The following is a 5,822-nucleotide window of genomic DNA, read 5'->3' on the forward strand; positions in this document are numbered from 1 at the left end:
TTATGTTTTATTATAAACATATTATTACACATATTACATATTTAACCTTTAAATTAAAACATAAAACCATTATAATATAAGGTCACAACCGTCCATCCTATATAATTATGGTCTAATTGCAACTTAAATACCTTATGCAATAAAGACAACATCAATTTGGCCCCTTTCACATTTAACCATCGACTTTTCATTTTACGTGATTAAGCCCTTTTTATTAAATCGACACTCAAACAACAAAATTTAAACACGAAAATTTCACATATATAAATTCAAACATAATAAACACACAAAGTAATTTCAAAATATTTTTTTTCACTCAGATTCGTGGTTCTGAAACCACCATTCTGAATAGGGTCTAAATCGGGTTGTTACATAGTCGATGGATCTCTCATGTTCCATACGTACAAACATGCTTATCAAATTATAGAATACATGGTTATGAATTTGTACATGTTGCCCAATGAGAGATTCATGTACCAATCAAAACCTCCAGTGGAAAAAATGATAATCAGAGGAAACAACGAATGATTCCAACAAATCCTCGAGAAACTTGACCATTTGGAGGCACTCATCAAGCCAATAAGAGTGGAGCTACATTCAAATGACCAACTAGAGGAAGAAAGCTACGCAATTAATAGGGGTTGAGACCTCTATCCAAATACCTATAATCCCAGTTAGAAGGATCATCTGAACTTCAAATGGGGAGGCAACCAAGGAGGTGCAAATCAATTTCAAAATCGACAAAAATCCCTTTACCAACCTTCGCCAATTCAACAACGAGCCATAAGGAATGACCATGCTACATGTGGTCAATGATTCAATCGACTAGAGGGGAGACGAAAAAATATAAAGGCGAACATGTAACAAGTCCAAGCAATATGAGAACAACTCAAATCCCAAATAGACAGCCTCTGTGACCAATGATCCAATTAATAACGATACTGGAAAACAGAATGGCTAGAGTTTCCCTAGTAATACAGAAAATAATTCTCGAAGAAATGGGAAGGAACATGTAAAAGCAGGTGCTTTGCTATTAGGCAAGGAGTTGAAGCCACCAAACAAACCAACAAAGGAAGAGGAGCAAGCTGAGCACCATGAGCTAAGTGAAGAGGCATCTGAATCTGTGTCTAAAATCAAACTAGGAAACCGTATTATGAAGGACCAAGACAGGTGAGACCGGCATCTAAATTTGATGGTAAAATTCAATCCTAGTAACGCAACATAAATTTCAAATCATAAATTTTAATTAATTTGTAAATATTGAATATTAACATGTTTTCCATGTATTAGATTATGAAGTAGTGTAGCTAAATTGTGTTAATATTAGTAGGAAATAGGTTTTCATTGACAAAGGTAGAGCTAGACATTAGTGGGATACATGTACGAGCCACTAAAAACCTTTTACAAGTTCTGGAGAAGTAAAATCAGAGTTGTGTCATCACACCATGACCTCATGATGCAACATAATCCCCGTGAACCTGTGGAAGTCAAAATTTGTAGTCGTGTCACACCACATCCTCTCTAAGGTGTGACATACCTTTGAGTTCAATACATATAGGGGAGAAACCAGTGTCATGTTGCACCATGCATTCCATTTGGCATGAGACACAAGCTGATTTTGGAAACTTTCCATTTTTACTTCAACGTGATCTTCAGATATTTCTCCAACATTAGACGGTAAGTAAAGCCCTAAACCGCTTCTATATAATGGCCTTAGCAGCTATCGTACCCTTTAAACTGTCATAGTCACTCAAAGCAACGGTTGCCACTCTCTTCTTTGGGATTCTGCGAATCCTCTGCGTACTCCATGTTTCTTAACCCAAAAGCCATGAACAACAACTAACACAATGAAGAATCCATTGTTGATAATTTTGAAGATCTCTAAAAGAGAGAGAAAGAGAAATACTTGAGAGAAATTCAACGAAGAGATTTACTTCAAGAGAGAGGTTTCAAACCTTTAGCATCTTTGACGAAGGAGACAAGAGAAATAATCGAAACACTCAATTGGAAAAAACTTTGTACGCTTCCAAAAGAACCAGCATGCATCTCGATCATCCAAGAGTTATACGCCACTTTGAAAGAAGCTGAGGAAAATCAAGAAGAGGATATGCCATGGTGTCAGTTAATTATCCAGGGAAAAGAAACTCTTGTATCACCATTGGAAATGTCAAGGTATTATGCCACCCTTATATCTCTTTATGATTCTATACAATAAACAGATCTTTTGTAATTCCCGAGGGAGAAAAAGGATGACATAATCAATCTTCTAAAAAATAGACAAGGTGCGTGGGAACTATATCCCAGAACAAACTTCCCAACATCAGTCCCACAAGCATAACTAACTTCAAAAGAATGAATGTTGCTACAATTTATTAGTACTCGAGTTTATCCATCCTCTGATATGTCCATCATAGACACGTTTCAAGCTACAATGTTGTAAGTCATACTATAGAGAGAAAGAATTTATGTTGTTGCATGGATGTACTAGAGCATGTTGTTTTGTGTCAGGAAAAATAATGTTGAATTACTTTTCTTGCATTTAATAACAATCTTGTGTAAACAAGCACAAATAACAATGGGAAGATCAGAAGGTTGCCTACCATCATCGAAATTGCTAATACACGAATCAAATCAAAAACATTTGGTGGAAAATAGGAAACAAAAGAGGGCCATTAAGTCAAAACCACATCTAGGTACAACTGTTTTACCTAAGTTGGAATGGATGGTTCAATGGATGCAAGAAGCGAAACCAATTTATGAAGAATATGCAAGGATAAGTGGGATGAAGCAACCACAATTCTTGACTAATAAGTACAAGGAAAATAGCGAACTAAACAAGGGGAGGGAATTGAGAGACGATAAAGATCCCGAAGAAGACCCAGAGGAGGAGTCAAAAGGCAAATTAAGCAAATCAGATGAAGCATCAGATCCTGATTACGACTAGTTTTGAACGATTTTATATAGTTGGATTGTTTTACTATATTTTTATTTGGGATGGTTTTTATTTTTTTCATTAGCTTTAATTAGTTAGGATTTAGTATTTTTATATATAGGTTTATGTGATTTTTGTTTTTATTTGTAGGAACCCTACAATTTTCTACAGCACTACAATTGCAAACCAAAACTAAAAAGAGGAATAGTCCCACCAATTACGATGAACTTATCAAGCCAACTAGGTAACCTTTTTCTTTTATAATTTTTGTTGCACATTAGGGACAATGTGTCGTATAAAGTGTGAGGGTGACTTAGAATTTTTTTATTTTTTTTCTTTTCAGTTATTTTCTTTTCCTTGATTTTAGTTTTTAGTTTTAAGTTTTCTTTTTAATTGCATGTTTTTGCTTGAGCTTGTTGAAATACAAGTAATTGGTTAGGAGCATATACATAAGTGGTTTGTTCAAATTGTAAATTTAGCCTAAAATTAAATAATTTGGGTTGTTAATATTTAGACTAATTAGTTTCGTTTATTACAGTGTAAATAGGTAATAGAGATTAAATATGCCAAGTGATAAATGTAGATAAGAATAGGTAATTATATTTGTACAAATATTAGATGTTCGAATTAAAAAGAAAATACTTGGTAAAATTCATTGTTATTGAAATAGTGCAATATGACTAGCATAATCCTTATAAAGAGTGCTCGAGAAGAATCTCGATCATATTGGCACATAAAAAAGTCATAATAAGGGTTATCGAAGCAATATTACTGCCTTAGAGTTCAAAACATGGATAAAAATAAACCAAGTAGAAGAAAATATTCGAATTAACAATACTCTGCAAAAATATAGGATGTTCAAAGCATGAATAAAAAAAGGTTCAATGATGCACAAGCTTCCTGGGACGTCAAAGCACCAAAGGAACAAGACAAAGTAGTATTTGGGTGTTGTGTCTCGCCACGCAAGGTGTAACAGCCTCTTTTTAGTGGTGTCAAAAATAGTGGTTTTGGGACCATGACTCTAACAAGTGAGTTAATATTTTATTATTAATTTAATTTTTATATGGTTAAATTAAGGTAGTATTAAATTTTCATTAAGAAATTTTGAAGTTTAAATGGTTAATTAGGAAAAATAGACTAAATTGAAAATGGTGCAAAAGTTTAATTCTATTTGTTAAAATGACTAAATGGCTATGGAAAAGTAAGCTAGTGAACTTAGATGGTAACTATACCAGATATGTTGATCGTGGATGTTTATGGATAGGTTTTAATGAAATTTTGATAGTTTTAAAAGGTTAATTTAGTAATTTGATAATTTAATTTAATGTTAAACGAAGAAAAGGGAAAAAGGCTATCATCTTTCTCATTTTTCCTATCTCAAAATGGAAAATAGCCATTGAAGGAGGGGGAAGCTTTGGTTTTACATTTTTCTTCATGCATGGTATGTATTTGAGTCTCGTTTTTATTGATTTTATGTTTTGAACTCGTTTTAGCTTAAACTAATTAGCCTGGGGATTAATTTGCAAAACTGTTAAAGGTTGAGGTACTTGACATAGTTGAGTTTGAATTATTTTTATCTTAATTGATCGATTATTAATCTTGGTTAAACAAACATTTGTTAAGCGATTTTTTATAAATTTAGGGTTTAGGGACTTATTTATGAAAATAGAAAAATTTTATGGTAACATGATGAAATGATGGTTTAATTAGGCTGGTATGGGTCCTTATGAAATTCAGCTAGCATGTATAGAGGGTAAAAATAGTATTTTTACAAGTTTCAAGCTTAAGGAGCAATTTGTGAAAATAGTTAAAATAGAAGGGTAAATTCATAATTTTATGATAATGTGAATTATGGATTGAATTTAATGCTTGATGTTAATTGAAGTAATTAATTGAATGTAATTATCTATTTAGATTAAGATAAACCACAACCGGACTTAAATTAGAGAAAAGCTAAAGCTTTGGACTATACTTCAACTCGGTTATTGCAACCATAGTTGTCGAGGTAAGCTTGTATGAATTATAATCTTATTAATGATAATTTAATTGGTTATTTGTTATATTATGTTAGTATAAGCTGACTTGGTTATATGAGTATATCGATATTATGATTAAATGACATATAAAAGATCTCGTTTGAACCTTAAGAATTCTTAGGATATGAATGACATGTCATTAGGAATTTCATGTTTCAAGTGCTAGTCTTGAATGTCCTACTGATGGCTGAGGTTCTGCAGTTGTTGTAGATTCTCCACAGCTTATGTGAGCAGCATAGTGTAGCTAACATTTCTACCCATAGCGCGTGTAAGCACTTTGGAAAAGGAAATGTTATGGTTATATGGAAAGATACACTATGTGTGAGCATTCCCAGGTATCCGATGTAATTCTAGATGGCTCAACGGGTAAGTAAAGGTCAGTATGTATACAATTGGATAATTAAGTATAATCTTATGAGAGATAAACTTGATGAATACAAATGAATTGATGTAATTAAATGTTTTTATGATGGATGACATGTTCATGAAGATTCATTTGTGAAATGGTTCATTTTCTATATATATTATACATGAGCTTACTAATTTGTGAGTTGGTGATGTTGATAGGATTGTATTTAAACATATGAGTATGGTAATTATGCAATGCATATCCCATAAAAATGAGTTAAGAAGGGTAAGTTATGTTTTAGTTTATACGAGCTTACTAAGAACTAGTTGCTTACGTAGTTATTTTTCTTTGTTTTGTAGATTATTAGAAACTCGATCGGTTGGAAGCTTGTCAAATATCTATCACACTATCCAACAATCATTTTGTTTTTCTGTTATTTTGGCTAAGGTTATAAATTATATGTATAGGAATTTTGTGTAATTGTAACTGTTGAATACGCTAGAGA

This window comes from Gossypium hirsutum, chromosome A05, assembly GCF_007990345.1.
Source record: "Gossypium hirsutum isolate 1008001.06 chromosome A05, Gossypium_hirsutum_v2.1, whole genome shotgun sequence".
NCBI lineage: Eukaryota > Viridiplantae > Streptophyta > Magnoliopsida > Malvales > Malvaceae > Gossypium > Gossypium hirsutum.